General features: G+C 39.8%; 1 protein-coding gene across 1 annotated transcript in view; it reads right to left on the bottom strand.

Moving 5' to 3' along the window:
• Window positions 1-16,136, bottom strand: part of wwp1 (WW domain containing E3 ubiquitin protein ligase 1) — a 46,996-nt gene extending 30,860 nt beyond the window's left edge. Inside the window, exon 1 of the mRNA XM_074693453.1 lies at window positions 15,954-16,136. The gene's annotated coding sequence lies outside the window, so the exon portion shown is untranslated. The remainder of the gene's footprint in view (window positions 1-15,953) is intronic.
• Window positions 16,137-17,778: the final 1,642 nt, after the last annotated feature.

Here is a 17,778-nt window from a genome sequence, read left to right as displayed (position 1 = left end):
GCTCTAGCTTCAGCCTGCCGAACTGTAAACACAACACAACTAATTCATTCTTCTCGGTTTCAGGTCAGAAGTGCTTTGTGGTGGCCTGCTTCCTGTGAAATGACTCTTTCAAAGGAGATCAAATACTTTGAAGGTTGTTTCTTCCTTTATTGCTGAGCAGATTTAAGTAGGATGAAAAGTTAAAGCTGGGCCACTGCATAGGATACTTTAACACGTGCCAGTTTTATTGTGCACGGCACTTTCCCTCGACACAAGCTTTATTAACTAATATGTCAATCAGACAACGTTAAAACATGACAAGCTCTACGCAAAAACACCTTGCACACTGAATCTGATGTGTTTATTTTATGTATTAACTGACAAAATTTGCAGTACGAAAAAAAAGGAGTCATCAAGCAATTGATCCTGAGCAGCAGCTGTCAGTATTTTTGAGGTATGCGCGCACGGGCACACACAGGAACATAGACACAAACACATGCGTAAGTCTTTATTCATCATCTTAACGTGTGGAGAAAATATGTCAGAAAATGTGAGAATGTGAAGTTGCAAGTAGCCTACAGCATCTCTGAAGAGTCAAACAACCCAGGAAACGAGCCGGGTGGATGAGAATTAACGCAAAAACATTGAACCTCTTTTGAAAAAAAAAAAAACAGACTCAGTGTGCAAGGCCTTTAGACTGCTTGCCCAGAGTGTCTCTGAGGCTGCAGCTCTGTTGGGTGACTCAGGTTAGTGGTGGTAAGTGCAAAAAGTGTCCCGAAATAAATGCCTTTTGCGTCTTTTATCAGAATATCCAAATTCAATTGACAGACTGCTCATATTAATAACAAAAACGCCAGCAAACAGTCTAACTCAGCACAATTTTGCTTAAGTAGCTAAATGTTAATCACACAGTCTCCAGGTAGATATCTTCAAATTGGTTTTCAGAGTGTGGCTAACACTGGCAGGGCTAGCGCCAGCAGCCTTCAGTTCTCAACAGAGGGGTTTTCCTCTAGCTTTTTTTTTTTAACAAACCTCAGATGTTTATTTCTATCACTTTTTTTATTTTCAAGGAAAAATATTATTCATTTTTATTTTTTAGGTTAAAATAAAGAAAACACTAGAGAAGTTATCACCCAAATTAAGGAAATAAAGAGAGAATTTTTTCATTTAATAATCAGTTGTGTACATTCTACTTTTGAAGAATCATCAACACACATGAGTTAGGGGGTACTCATGGCATGACAAAAAGGATCAGGGGGTACAACAGACAAAAAAGGCTGGAAACCACTGATTTAGACGTGCACATCCCCAGTCCGTACCTTCCAAAATTTGTCCATGGAAGAAACAACCGGGAATCAGCCACAGACCAAGGATCACTGATGTGGTCCAACCAAAAAGAAAAGATACTGGAGCTCAAACTGCTGTAAAATTTGTACTGCCTTTCAGTCAAACTGCGCACCTGCGGATTGTTCTATGACCAAGTCCAACTTTCAACTTTCAGGTCTTCTGATAAAGTCTTGGTTCCAGAAACCACAGCACATCTTCACAGGTCTAGGTTCTTGTCATATCGGAGCTGTTATGGCCATGATATGCTGAGAGGGGTCTTCACGATATTAGACAGGGGGGTATAATGTTTTGGCTCGGCCTGTCACGATAATCAATAAATCACTAAACTGAACGATAAATAAAAACGTCCTTGGTAAGTTTGCCAGCCTCGATAAACTGACACGTGCATGCATGTTTGTTTTCCTCCTCTCTTTCGACCAAAGAGGCTGAATGAGAAGATGGTCACTACGTCTGTCTTTCCTAACATCGGGGTGCCTAGGTTCTATAGCGGATTTAGCGGATTTATAGCGGAGTGAGCATCTGTCAAAAATGCGATCTTTGGGGTGAAGACGGGGCTGCTTGCGCGTACACACGGAGAGAGCTGAAGCGAGCGTCCTGAGGGGTAAGGAGGAAACACACACTAATATGAGTGATGGCACAAAAGATACGGTTCTTAAGCCGCCTGCCACAGTCCCAGTGTGGGAATATTTTGTTTTTTATCAGAATGAACAAAGTGTGAGCTCATGAACACCAACGAGCTGATATGTCACATTTGTTTGAAAATAGTGGCGACGAAGAAGAAGAAGATGGAGGTGCAGGGGAGCCTTGTTCTTTGACAATCCGCTCTTACTGAGGCTTTTGGTCGGCAAAGTCATTCATTCATTCATTCATTTTCTATACCGCTTATCCTGTGTAGGGTCGCGGGTGGCTGGAGCCTATCCCAGCAATCATTGGGCGAGAGGCTCAGTAAATAGAAATAAAAGCGCCAAATGGTGGGCGCTCAAAGACAGCTACATTGCCAAAGAAATGCAGCCCTATAATACGGTTGAAAGCCAGAAATGTTCAAAATGTTTGACAGACAGTACGGATTGACTGGGAAAAAGTACATGTTACAAACAATTCAGGGACTGTATAAACTCCCTTTTATTTAGGCTACAGTTTCTATTGTTGTTGGAGTTTTTTGGGGGGAGTTTGGTTTTTTCTTTAGAGACAGGGTCTATGTTTTATTGTTTTTGATTAGTATTAATTATTTTCATTGACATGTATTTTTTTTCTAAAAGAGAGTCCATTTCATTTTCATTGTATTTTTTTCTCTTTCTTGTTTGTTAAATTTATTATATTTTTTTGTTTAATTTATTTTATTTAAAAGATCTTGACCTTTTAATTACAGTTAAATACTCTTAAGAGTATTTAACTTACGCTTACTCTTCTTGCTTTTGATAAGGTGTACTCACTTTCTTATCCCATTTATCATAATTGCATCAATGAAAAAAATGGATAAAAAAAATCAAAATAATATTGACAGTAATATCGTTTATCGGCAATAATATTTTGGAAAATTATCGTCTTGCAAAATTTGTTATCGTGACAGGCCTAGTTGTGGCTGACCTTTTGTTGCAGTTAATGTATATAAAAAAAACCCAAACAAATAAGTACCTATAGTTCTACAAATGCTATAAGAAAGTCACAAGGAACTCATAATGGGGAAAGAATGAAGGGAAATAAAAGAGGCAGGATAATAATGTTGAAATGAGAGAAAGGAGGGGGATGGTGTGACAATCAATCAGCAGACTCAAATGAATAAAAAATGGCTGTAAGATCAAATAAACTGAACGAGAGCACCCTGAAGCCTCATTTTGTGGGTGTTTGAGGTGGAATATGTTTATTTCTCATTAACCGTCCCAGAATTCACGCCACCCACAGTTTCCCGATCCCAAACCAAGGTACCAATTAGGACTCAAATATTTCCTGCAAAGATTAAGTGATGGCGGCAGCAGCCACATCAGCAGCCTGACACGCAGAGCCATTCATCAACCAACACACACCTCAGGTTGGAGGAGGCAGCTTTTAAGCAGCTTAGGAGGAACCCAATTAAGAAGATAGGGACAGGGCCAGAATGAACTGATCCGTGGGAAGACTACGAGGCAGTCAGCAGAACAGTGCCAGGAAGGACTAAGTCTGCTATCTGACTGCTCTCAGAGTTTAATAGCCAGCGACTTCACCAGTGAACTGCAAGGAAGTTAATCAGCTATTTCAAAGGGAAAGCTCTGAACTGGAGTTAAATTTTAGTTCATTTCCAAACACACTTCTGCACCATTAAATGTCAAAACCATCATTGATGGACTTGTGCGTCTTCAAGCCAAAAGAATCAGTTGAGAAGGAATAAACAGTGTGAGAAAAACCAGGTGTGGATCAAGGTATTGAAGCCATGGGATATCAAACCACTGATTCATCGTGAAATACAAACCTTCTGGTTCAAAATAAAGTGCTGCTGGTCTATAACAGAGATTGTTTCCAATTAACAAGTCTCACCCACATGCTGATCAGCTGTTGTGATAGCGTCAGGGCCAAATATTGAGGGACAGATTTAAAATGTTGATGTTTGGGTGTTTTTATCAAACCTGCTGCTGATAAATTTTGCCAGAAGGCACACACAGAGAAGACAAACCGTAGGAAGTGGAGCGTGATACACTGCTGTGTGCAGACAGGAAAACAAATGGTGCTGTGTGTGTGTGTGTGTGTGTGTGTGTGTGTGTGTGTGTGTGTGTGGAGGTAACAGTAGAGGTTACCTTTTTTATCAAACACATAAATGCTGATTCATTTATGACTTGACTGGCTGACCATAAAATCTTTTATGTCCAATCTTGAGGAGACAAAGTGATGGACTGTCACAGAGATGAATTCAGTCACTGAGCCAAACGTCTGACCCTGACAATGAGGAAACGTTGACACCGTTTAACAGCCGTCCATACAGAGCGGGCAGGTGACAGCTGGAACAGAAAAAAACCCACAAACCCTGAGGGATAAATGATGAGACTGGGACATAGTCCAGTCATCTCCCATCACTCTCACACAGCTGACAAATACTAAATGAAATCAGTTATAACCCAGGAAATAGACAGGTCCTAAATCCTCCTGAAAGTGCTCATAAAGAAAAACTGACACTGAGGTCAATAGGTTTAATGCTGGATAACATACACAACAACAAAGGACATGTTGTATTTTTGATTTAGTATAATTCTACAAACAGAATAACTGAGTCTCAGGGCGCCGACACACTGCCCAGCCAAACCATGCCGTAGTCAAGCACGACAGCCCCCACAGCGCCGTTCCCCGACTGGAGAGCACGGCCAGCAATCACACTACTCCAACATGATCCAGACTTTTGCAGGTATCACACACAACTAGGCCTGTCACGATAACAAATTTTGCTAGAAGATAATTTTCCAAAATATTATTGCTGATAAACGATATTATTGTCAATACTATTTTGATTTTTTTTTCCATTTTTTCATTGATGTAATTATGATAAATGGGATAATAAAGTGAGTGCACCATATCAAAAGCAAGAAACTTGAATTTCTTAAGAGTATTTAACTGTAATTAAAAGGTCAGGATCTTTTAAATAAAATGAATTCAACAAAAAAATATAATAAATTTAACAAACAAGAAAGAGAAAAAAATACAATGAAAATGAAATGGACTCTCTTTTAGAAAAAAATACATGTCAATGAAAATAATAAATACTAATCAAAAACAATAAAACATAGACCCTGTCTTGAAAACACGAAACTCCAAAAAAAAACGACAATAAAAATTATAGCCTAAATAAAAGGGAGTTTATACAGTCCCTGAATTGTTTGTAACATGTACTTTTTCCCAGTCAATCCGTACTGTCTGTCAAACATTTTGAACATTTCTGGCTTTCAACCGTATTGAAGGGCTGCATTTCTTTGGCAATGTAGCTGTCTTTGAGCGCCCACCATTTGGCGCTTTTATTTCTATTTACTTTGCCGACCAAAAGCCTCAGTAAGAGCGGATTGTCAAAGAACAAGGCTCCGCTGCACCTCCCCTTCTTCTTCTTCGTCGCCTCTATTTTCAAACAAATGTGACGTATCAGCTTGTTGGTGTTCATGAGCTCACACTTTGTTCATTCTGATAAAAAACAAAATATTCCCACACTGGGACTGTGGCAGGCGGCTTAAGAACCGTATCTTTCGTGCCATCACTAATACAGCGTGTGTTTCCTCCTTACCCCTCAGGACGCTCGCTTCAGCTCTCTCTGCGTGTACGCGCGAGCAGCCCCGTCTTCTCCCCAAAGATCACATTTTTGACAGATGCTCACTCCGCTATAAATCCGCTAAATTCACTATGCACCCCGATGTTAGGAAAGATAGATGTAGTGAGCCATCTTCTCTTTCAGCCTCTTTGGTTGAAAGAGAGGGGGAAAACAAACATGCATGCACGTGTCAGTTTATCGAGGCTGGCAAACTTACCGAGGATGTTTTTATTTATCGTTCGGTTAATTGATTTATTGATTATCATGACAGGCCTAGGCTGTAGGGTTGAAGTGTTCTTGAGCACGATACGGTTTGCCAGTGCAACCACATCCTCAGTCTCATCTGTCTCACCTCGTCTCTGCTGTTCAAATGTTCTTATGTCTATGAATGACAAGAAGCCCGTCACTGAAATTGAATTTCAATGGAAATCTCAAAACAAGGGACTGGTTGTCAGATGTGACAGTCAGTTCTACTCTTTGAGTATAAAAAAGCAGAACTTTAAACAGATCAAATGAGTAATGACAAAGTGAGTTTCCATCTACCAGTTATATGAAAGCATCAAAATGTGAAAAAACTGAAACATGTAAAACACGTCAACACCTGTCAGAGGTTATGATTGCATTAACAAAAGCAAAACACAAAAAGATAAAAAAAGACCTGCAGATAGTCTGGGTCAAAGTCCTGCCTAGCCCTTTTCCACTAAAGAAGCCTATGTAGTTACCCTGGCATGCAGCTTCACCCACAAGGAAACCACGTCAAAACAACGCTGACTACAAGCCCTGTGATTGGTCCAGTATTTCCTGTATTTCCAACATTTACAGAATACCCACTATGTCTCCTCTCTATCCCTCCTTGTTAAAGTTTCTGTGTGGTAAACCACATATCAGCTTCAATCCAACAGTATCTCTGTAAAAAAGCTGAAAGCAGGATCTGTAACAGCCAGTCTCAGCTTCATAAAGATGACACTGCCCACATGTGTTTTGGAGGAGTATTGCAAAGGGGCGCTCACATCAGTGCAGCAGTGTACAGAGGCTGCATCGGCCACTATGGTGAAATATAAACCAGGCTTAACCTTTAATCAGAAGCCTGTGAAATTCATTCCTCAGCAGAAGGATCATGGTTCATAATCAAAGTGAACACCTTTACTGTCATGTGTCTAAATTTCATCTTAGATACTTTCTGCACTTTAACTTCTGTTCCTGTGAAGGAATTCTTTTTAGAAGTACAAAAATCACGCACACAGCGTCAAGTCAGGCCAACCCCTAAGTCAGGAAACAACAATTCTGGGCATGTTAAGTAACTAAATGTGACATAATCTCTTTAAACCATGAAAGTCTGAGTTAAGCATTCACTCTTTCGAGGATACCTCATTGAGCATGCAGCTGCATTGAAAAACAAAGTTCCCGACTGATTAACTTAGGGTCTTGAGATCAATGTCTGCTCCTGGATCTTTCTGAATCAGGACTTTACGTAGCCCTGCATCAGTCTGGATTTCCTCTGAGGGCTAAACTGTGTTGTGACCATCAGCACACCAGCGAGGTATGCTGCAGACTGAGCAAGCACAAATCAAGTTTTTCCACTCTGGTCCAGATCAATGCCAATATAATTCTGTGTTTGCTCACTCAATAAAAACTCCAAAAGCACATAAAACCAGAGTAAAGAAATATACTGGACTAGTGTAAAGCTCCTCTTGCAGTGCGCAGCACAGCTCTCCTTCTGTGGGTTTCTACACAGTCTCACAGCTACTGTCAAAGTGGCTCCTTCTGTAAAAACTGATCTTTCAGATGAGCATGGGGTATCCCTCTTGAAGTTGTAAAATGTGCTTTACATGGACTCATAAATATCTGGCAGAGTTTGAGGCATAATTTAATGAAGAGGAGTTTTATGGGTAAAAAATGGAGGATGAAAATGTTTCTTTACTCAACGGTGTTATAAAAGCAGCAAGTTAGACGATTGAATGCTGTTTTAAAAGTGTTTGATTTGCAGGCAGAATACTGGAACCTTCCCTCAAGTAGAGCTGATGATATTTTAACTCCCTTATCCTCTGCATCTGTCTGGTAATGTAAAGCAGATGGTAAAGTTTGACTTCCTCTTAAACACCTTCATAGACGACCAAAAGCGAGCAGACAGATGGGATAAATTGATGCATAGAGGACTTCTGCACGTTTACCCACTGTCAGCACATTAGTCATACAGAGCAAAAGATAGTATCCATTAAGTGAGTATGCTTTAAATGCACTACCACGTACAGACTCAGTCAGCTGACACTATCTGAACACCGTCATCTGAGATGGTTCAACAGATCTCTCTCCAGGCTTTCACACTGCACACACACAGATTCACCCAGTTAAAGGATAAGTTCAGTTTATACAGCTTTTACATTGTTTATAGAATGAAGTAGAACAAAATACTCACCCAGAAGGTTTTCCTGATCCAAGCAGTGCTTCGAAAGATATTTAGATCCAAAATTGTGCAGCGGACGTCCGTAAAATGGGATCCATCGGGGCATAAACAGCGCCACTCCTAAAACTGCATTAATCGTCCAAAAACTCGTGTTTTTCACCAATATTCCATCATGGTCCGCTCAGGGTTAGTCCTCTGCTGCAGTCCGTGTCACTCCAGACAGCGCTGTGTGGCTGTAATAATCTCTGAACTGACGAAGACTTTGTTTACGATTGCCCCTCCGCACGCCGTCATGTAGCCTGCCGTCTTCCCCTGAAACAATGAGCCGCACTGCGCATGTGCGGAGGGGCAATCGTAAACAAAGTCTTCGTCAGTTCAGAGGTCAGTACAGTCACACAGCGCTGTCTGGAGTGACACAGACTGACGCAGAGGACTAACCCGGAGCGGACCATGATGGAATATTGGTGAAAAACATGAGTGTTTACTACCCAAGTAGCTGCCTGTTGCTGCAGCTCTCTCGTCTTTGTCCTTTTCTTGTAATTTTTTCGTCTCTTTTTCGTCATCTTTGTATTTGGAGTGGATCATCACTTTATATGGTTCATTGTCGGTCACGGACACCAAACTTTTTGTGGCTTCGGCGGTATTTTTTACTACTTTTCTCCTGTGTTTGTCTGGAGATCCTACATGTAACCATGGCTGCATTGTTTATATGCGAAATTAGCTGTTTGCAGCCTGTAGCATGTCAATGCTAACTAGTGTAGGGCTTGATGATTTCCCTCGAGCTGAGGAGGAGGAGGTGAGGACAACGTGCTGGTTCTTGGATGTGAGCTGGGAGGTGACGACGTGGACCTGTCCTTCCATCCATCGTTGTTGGGAACGTGGGATCTAGCCCCGGGGGATGGATGAGCTAGCTGTGCTAATTCAGCGGCATCATGCTGTTCACGGACGTGGCTGACATCGGACGCCGCAACACATCGGAGGAGCTTCGCCTGCTGTGGGCAGACAGGATCCAGGAGACAGAGACTGAACTGACTGCTGGGGAGGCTCAGTCCTGGACCCTGTGGAGGTGGAGACTGGCTGGGCTGGAGAGTGGTGAACGGGATGTCGTCATCTATTTTCTTATGGACCTTTTTGCACTTTCTATACTCTTTCTTACTTTTGTTTTCTTAAATGCTGCGGTGACTCCTGAATTTCCCCTCGGGGATAAATAAAGTATTTTCTATTCTATTTCTATTTCTATTTCTCTATTTGGACGATTAATGCAGTTTTAGGAGCGGCGCTGTCTATGCCCCGATGGATCCCATTATACGGACGTCCGCTGCACGATTTTGGTTTAAATATCTTCCAAAGCGCTGCTTGGATCAGGAAAGCCTTCTGGATGAGTATTTTGTTCTACTTCATTCTATAAACAATGTAAAAGCTGTATTAACCGAACTTATCCTTTAAGTTAACAGATCTGAGTACTAACTTATCCAGCCAGGCACTTTGACTTCCTGAGATGAATGTCACTTGTGCTGTATTCACATGAGCTCCCAAAAACTTACTCAAATATTCAGTTAGCAAAGAGAAAAAATTATCCCTGACTTTTCCTACATTTCTTGTGAGGTTAGGGTGAGTGAATGTGAAGACATGGTATCAAATATCAAAACAAAAGCAAACCTCAACCAGCTAGCTATCAATAAGTTAGCCTGCTGTACACTGAGGCTTTTACAGGGTGCTTCTGACGTCCAGTTCTGCTTTTCAGACAATCATCAGCAGGGAAGCTTCTAGATATCATCAAGGCTGTGTGTGTGTAAAGGACGTCAGTAAAACAAGCTCACTAAAAGAAATTTTACTTCAGCCCAAGATATCAGCTCACAAAAATAAACAACTGAGCCTGCTGAAGGTAACTGGAGTACAAGAAGAAGAGAAATAAATGTTTTCCTACTTTCCTTGAAAGCTATGTAACCTTCTTGTGTTGTTTGACCTTTTATCCAACCACGATTATCTGTATGTTCACATATCAGTGGATAATGTGTCACTGCTCTGTTTTCCAAAATTACTGTTTGCACCTGGGGTATAATTTCAATTGTCTCAGGTTGACAAGACAATAAAGCCTTAACTCAGAGACTTTTCACAGGCTGAGGGAGGAACAAAAACCCTGAGTTTATCAGCACAACCTGAACAAACCTTATGTCTGGGTGTTTTCTCTTGGTTCAGGGTGTGTTATTGCTGCATGCGTATCCAATGTTCTAGCCAGCCTGTCCAAAGAACATCCAGCAGTGATGGCGTACGGGTGGATTTGCTTACAAAACAGCCAGTACCCTGCTTACTGCCTCATGAGGCACTTTATATTTTGTGGCACAGCTGCATGTCTGCTTTAACGGCAACACTCTCTCTTTAAGATAGTCCAATCATATAAGGAGTGTTACAATCCTCTATTTTTATACAAATAATCTGTGAGAAAACATGAATGGACACTAAGGAGTGCAGACGCAGTGTTTGAGCTGCCTGCACTGGAAGGTTCAGGACAAACTGTGATGTCAGGGGAGGTGTTGCCTTACATCAGGACTCAGTTTCAGCAAACACAAAAAGACAAAGTCAAAAGACAAAGCCAGAACAACATCCATGTCTTATCCATGTCTTGTTTTGTTAAGATGAAAATAAACAAATTTCATTTATCAAGGAAAACTCTGATAAAACAATCATCCTAACACAGAGATCCAGTGTTGGAGTAAACTTCCCTTGAATATGTGATTTAGATGAGTTCAAACTGAAATCCTGCTTTATTTTCCAGCATACAGTGAAGAACGCTTACCAAAGGTTAGGTGAATGACAGTCTTTAACCTCCTCGTCCAACAACAACAACAACAGGAGCTGCTAAATCTCACAACTTTCCTCATGCTGGCATGACACACTAGCTTCACGCAGTGGCCACAGGCCACAACTCCCACTTTCCCCACAGCTGCTTCCTTGCCTCTCAAAGGTCAAAACGAGTGAGCAAGTGTGTGCCTGAGAGATTGAGTGAGAACAAGCAACTATGTTTTAGAGCCAGCAACCAAAAGTTTCTGCTCAAGTCAAAAGTTCTCCTTCAAGTGTGGTGGTAAAATATACTTAAAAGTGACAAAGTGAGCTGCAAAAACAAGGTTCAGAGCTAAGAGACAGCAGAGCTCACACAAACGCTCCTGAAACAAGACAGCCCCCTTCTTTTTGAGACCAATCTTCAGAAAAAGACTAATAACTAGAGGTGCACCAATCACAATTTTCTGGCCGATCAACGATCTTTAAAAAGCCTGACCTGCCGATACCAATTTGGCCTGATACCGTTTTTTATTTTTTATAACTGACAGTATATACCTTCAATGTTCCAATCTTATTTTATTGAAAATCATTGAAAAATACCTGTGAAACAATAATATCTTTATGTTTTAACTTACAACCAATAAAGTGTCCTGAGTTTTACGTCTCAAAGCAAAAAGCAACAATGGCTGGCTGTCAGACCTTCCCAGAGGTACATAAGATCAGTTTCATATGTAAGGATGGGCCAATCACTGATCACGATCCCCCAAGGTTAAGGAAAAAGGCACAGATCGATCGGTGCATGTCTACTGATAACCAAAATTTTCTATTATGTTTTGAAATTCTGAGACAATTATTGAAATTATAGCTACAGACTGCTTTTATTTTTAGCTACAAATATAATTAGTAAGATTTGAGTTTTAATTTTAATTCTGAAGACAGCTCTGGTAATGGGCATGGCTTCGTTGCGTTTCTTGATAACAGCAGCTTTGAGGTAACCTTGCAGAGCAGATGGACCTGCCTGATTCAGTTTCTGAAATCCTGCAGATCCATCTTGTCAGGCTCCAATGACCAACGATTTCACTCGGCTAAATTCTGACCGGCCCAATCAGGGAAGAGAGGCGGGAGCTGTGGGAGCAGCATAAGTGACGAGAAGCCGTGACATCAGCAGACTTTCGTACTTGTCAGTGTTCCTTTGATTCTTAAGTTGACTTTACAAAAGCAGCAGCAGTCGTGGAACGCCATTATCACAGCTGTTTCTCGTGTTCCTGTAGTTGTTCGTCTATTGTTTCTCAGCAGCGGCAAACATAAGCTACGTCATACTGTGGCTTGATGTGGATTGGTCTGTGGTGAGTGTGTCAATCAGAAAGGTCGTCCAATCACCAGCTGCTGATTTTTTTTGAAGGTCCCGCCTCTGAAAACAAACCTGAAGAGCTGTTACCCAGATGGACTACTGAAATATGTCCGTGATGGATATATGGAACTGTCCGTATGCCGTGTCAGGTTAGCTTTGAGGACCATGATAAACTTTTCTTTAAGAGTTCATCTTTATGGACGCAGGATCTTCGACATTTCACTCCGTAACAACATTTTTTGGCTGCCTGACTATCATTTAACGTCTCTGCTGCATTCACCATCAATATCTTTAAATCAGCGTCATAACTCTGCCTCAGTTGTCTGTTAGCTCACCCAACTTTTGGTCCACTTTGTTCTGTAATATCACCTAGCCTCTCCATTTCTCATCCCATCTCTGCATCTCTGCTGACATTGACAGATCAACACAGTCACAGTGGGTTTACTGGCTTTACAAAAAGCTGACACTCTTTGCTGTTGCAGTCATGTGGGGACCCTAGACAACTATCAGCATGTGTCAATGGTTGGCCCTAGAATTATAAGATGACACCAACTTTTCACATTATTTTCAACTAAAAATGACTTGTCGTGTCAATACATTTTAACAGCAAGGAGGGTTTTTTTTCTGACACTGGCAAAAAGTAAAGCCAATGTTTGCCATTTCTCTTGGTCTATTTCCGGGGGACAACTTAATTGATAAGATTTCTATGACAAAGTTCACTAAACTAAAAGCAAACTGTGTCAGCTCTCACGCATGTAACAACATTGTAAGTTTCCCAATATCCCAAGAATAAAAGTTTCTGAAACAAGTGATCTTCTGGGCAAAAAGTCTAATTTTGTTTTAGCAGCAGTAGAGCTAAGCAAAGGGACGTGAAAACTGGAGCCATCGTCTTGTGCATGCCCATCATTCATTGGGCTCTGATTGGTGCCTCTGATCTGGAAAGCATAACAGTGTGAGAGCTCAAGAGATCACAAGATGAATACCTAGAAAAAAAGACCTGAGGAAATTTTTTGAGGCTGGCAACAAAAGAGGCCAGGCCAGTAAACAGGGCAGAGCCAAAGAATAAGTTCTCTTCATAGCGATCACAAGCTCCCTGTAAACTGACAACTTGTGTGTGCAGAGAGCATCTCTGTCGGACGGACTTCACCAGCTACTCCCAGCTATAGAAATGGGTCTTCTTATTCCAAGTCTACACATCATACGTGTTGTATCTTAGACTTGTTATCATGTTGCAAGATTCTGATATCATTAAATCCATCTTGGGCGGCCAGGACTGCACATATTACATTTCAGACAATTGTTATTGTTAGGCCTGTCACGATAATCAAAAAATAGTGGCGACAAAGAAGTAGAAGTAGGTGCAGCGGAGCCTTGTTCTTTGAAAATCCGCTCTTACTGAGGCTTTTGGTCTGCAAAGTAAATAGAAATAAAAGCGCCAAATGGTGGGTGCTCAAAGACAGATACATTGCCAAAGAAATGCAGACCTTCAAAACGGTTAAAAGCCAGAAATGTTAAAAATGTTTGATAGACAGTACGGATTGACTGGGAAAAAGTACATATTACAAACAATTCAGGAACTGTAGAAACTCCCTTTTATTTAGGCTACAGTTTTTATTGTTGGTGGGGGGGTTTTTTTGGAGTTTCGTTTTTTCTTTAGAGACAGGGTCTATGTTTTATTGTTTTTGATTAGTATTAATTATTTTCATTGACATGTGTTTTTTTTCTAAAAGAGAGTCCATTTCATTTTCATTGTATTTTTTTCTCTTTCTTGTTAGTTAAATTTATTATAATTTTTGTGTAATATATTTCATTTAAAAGATCCTGACCTTTTAATTACAGTTAAATACTCTTAAGAAATTAAAGTTTCTTTCTTTTGATATGGTGTACTCACTTTATTATCCCATTTATCATAATTACATCAATGAAAAAAATGGAAAAAAATCAAAATGATATTGACAATAATATCGTTTATCGGCGATAATATTTTGGAAAATTATCGTCTAGCAAAATTTGTTATCGTGACAGGTCTAGTTATTGTGATGCATGCATTTGCAACAAACACACTGTGCGTTGCAATGGATTTATCTGTTGTGATGCATAATTTAGTAGATTTATTGCAGTAAATGTGAAAAAATACATTTTATGTGAAAAAGCAATTCTTCCAAAATAAATTTGCACACCTTTGGCCTGGAGGTAATATGGTGGCTACATCCTTAAAATAGTTATTTATGTTCACCATACTCTTTTCTGTTAACTAATCTGATGGTAGCAAACAACTTATCAGCTCCCCTTTGTAAAATCAGGCGTTATGCTGGCAGTGAAAAACTGCTTCCAGATGTGTTTAGGATTTAGAGGTGATAGATTGTAATCACAAATATTGTAAAAAATAATGCAAAGACTACAGACTATAAATACATTATGACACTGCATGTTGTTATCGCAATACTCTCCTCAAGTTGTACGGGCCTAAAATGAGGTACTGAAATGTTGAAGCAAAGTTTTATTCAACAGAAGTTTGTCTCATGTGAGACATACGTTTCCCTGTATCAAAATGCACGTGTTTTGCTTGACCAAAAATCACCCCTCATAAAGTCATAACAACACTTGAAAAGTTACAGGTGATAATAATGACCAGTGTCACTGTAATCCCTTCAGAATATGAAATATCAGTCACTAGGAGGAAGAGTGGTGACTGAAATGAAGCTGATGGCTCACACATCAAACTACTAATCGCACATTTAAAACTTTGAGGTTACAGACAAACTGGTCTTAACACAAACTCTGATCTGGTTACCAACACAGGCTAACTTTGGATAACCTGCTGTCATGCTCCTGTTAGCATACAATCTACGAGTAAGTTACATGCATCAAAGATTAAATACCCGTATATCTGTAATCCCCCATAAATGTACGTGTTTTTTGAGTTCATATTTCTATCCTACACATCACGTAGAATCTGTAACTCTCAGAAACGGCTGGTGGTCTACAGCGGAAGCTAGTTAGCCATCAACAAGCTAGCCAGCTAGCCAGACAAAAAAACAACAACCCCTATATGACTGCTAAATATACCTTAGATTGACATCCTCATAACTTCCATGTCACTTTAAAAGTGACATGCTGGATGACAACAAGTTGAAATGACTGAAAACATTAATGTGTTTGTTTAGACTGTAACAGCACAACTTGCAAAATAGCAGGCACGGCTAGTTTAGCGAGCTAACGTCACAAAGTTAGCCAAGTTAGCTATTATCCAATTGGTGCCTTTCTAGCCGGTGTTCTGACAAGTTGTGCTGCGTTGTTGGAAATGCAACTGGAGCGCTAATTTACTGCAAAGGCTACAAGTATGATCTGTTTCTTGACTGAAACACTGAAATAACAATGCTCCATGTTCTGGCACTCAAATATATATTAATTTGTGTATTTCAGGAGAACCGTATATCTCGGTACAGGATCACTTTCATTACACCACGTATTATTCAAACTGCACAGTAAGCCTATGGTGATGCTTAATTTAAAAAATCTTGATAAAAGACATCAGGATTAGCGCATTTTCGAAAACTAAGAACCTTTCCTAGGTAATGCCCCCGTGCTAACAAGCGCACAGGATTGTGTCTCTCGCATGCGTAGAGCTGCCGTGTAGCACATTTACATAGGTAGCAATATTCTCTACAACACCACCTTGCTAACTAAATCACTTAGCAGCTTTGCTAGTTGTCCGCCATCATAGAGCTAACATAGTCAAACAGTTTGGTTATATGCTAATTTTCAAATATTTGAACCGTGACATTATCTTTGTCAGCTATGCTTTGAGTCGAAGAAGCAGCCGTGTTTACCTCATTAGTTGCCCCGCTCTTCAACGCCTTACTCCCCGTGTCTCTGCGGTCTCTAACGGTACGGTTGTCAGTGAAATGCCCAGCTGAGTAGGCCCCACAGTCTGCTACGGGTCTCTTGCCATCTCTGTACGAAAATCTCCGTGCAGCAAAACACGGTGACAGGCGCGCCACCCCAAATACTGCTGTGTAATAACACGGGACAGAGAGTTGGTCTGAGTCACTACAGATATAATATGTGCATAATGTCATTATTGCACAAACTCTCTCTTTTTGCACAATGTACTTTTATTGAGTGTATAACGAATTTAAGCGCCTTTAATCATTTATTATGATTCTTAATGATCTTATATTTTTGTGTGTGGTTTGGGTTATAAATTTGTGTCAAATTTATTTTCACGTTTGTACAAACAATGAATTTGTTTCATTATTTTAAGAGCAGGGTGAATGGGCAGGGATGCAGAATTAAATACCGCAGCACGCCTTAGCTAGTACAATTAGCAACAAGACTTAAACATAAAAATAAATGAATAAATAAATAAATAAATAAATAAATAAATAAATAAATAAATAAATAAATAAATAAATGTGTCTTAAGTAAATAAATAAATAAGTAACACACAAAATATTTAATGAAAACCTATGCAGGAATAATGGGTGATGGTGAATGCTGGAATATGATACCGCAAAGTCTAGAAAGCTAAGCTGAAAACAGCACAAAGCAAACATATACAATTTTAAATGACTGCTTATTTTTAAATAGAAACCAGCATCACATTAAAAATAAGTGTAGAGAAACGTCTATCATTTTGTTATCAGGTCTCTGAAACAAAACTCTGGAAACGAGGAGTTTAGAAGGATTTTAGTTTGAAAGTGCAGTGTTCCATTCTTGCCCAGTTCAGGTTCTCCTTTTTTTTCATCATGCTCCAAATGTTGCAGGTGAGTTTATAAGTCTCCAGTGGTTCTATATAGTGTTTATATCCAGTTTCCTCTTTGCGTGGTACAGTTTAAACCTGCATTTATTGATGCAGTCAGACATTGGTTTTCAAAGTGATAATAAATCCAGTCAGCGATTTTCACCACAGAGCCATGTCTGTTTTTTAATGCAGTGCTGCCTGGGGGGCTGAAGATCACATCCATCCAGTACTGGCTTTGGTCTTTGTCTCTTTGGTACAGAGATTTCTCCAGATTCCCTGAATCTTTTAATGATATTATGTTCTGTAGATGATGAAATGTTGGATTTTTTTTTTTTTTTACACAGTTGGGGTTTAAAGCTGTAATCACAGCAGGTGCAAAGTTTTTAAATCTGTAATTTAAATGACATTTCCATCATAAATTCTACCACAGAGATATTGGATCTGAGAGTCTACAATTTTCCATTCATTTTTCTGTGTTATCGTTCATTTTAATGATACATAAACTCTGAAAGACCCCTTGTCAAGCACTAACGTTTTAAACAGTCAAAGATGACTGATCATTTCAACTTGACGTAATAAAGCATTGCAACTGTTTGAGTTATGGTTAAGAATAACTAACAAGCTTATATTTGGGATTGTTAACTCTAAGAAATTTTTTTTTATGTTATAAAGAAAATCATCCTTAGCAGTCTTAAAAAAAAACAAAAACAAAACAAAAACATTTTTTTACCACCTTAAATATGGCAAAGATATAAACAGGTGCTATGGACCAGTTTGTGGGGAAAGAATAAAACCTTAACCAGAGACCAGCAGAGGGCGCCAAAGAACACCCTCTTCTCTGATATATCATGCTCACAATGTGAAACTTTTGGCTTGATTCACCAGGGTCTGCAGATGGAACTAAATATATG

Source organism: Halichoeres trimaculatus, unplaced genomic scaffold (genome assembly GCF_033239565.1).
Source record: "Halichoeres trimaculatus isolate MK-OKI-2021-1 unplaced genomic scaffold, fHalTri1.1 fHalTri1_scaffold_18, whole genome shotgun sequence".
NCBI classification, from domain to species: domain Eukaryota; kingdom Metazoa; phylum Chordata; class Actinopteri; order Labriformes; family Labridae; genus Halichoeres; species Halichoeres trimaculatus.
Note: the sequence above shows the minus strand (reverse complement) of the source record. Positions and strands in the feature narration are given on the sequence as shown.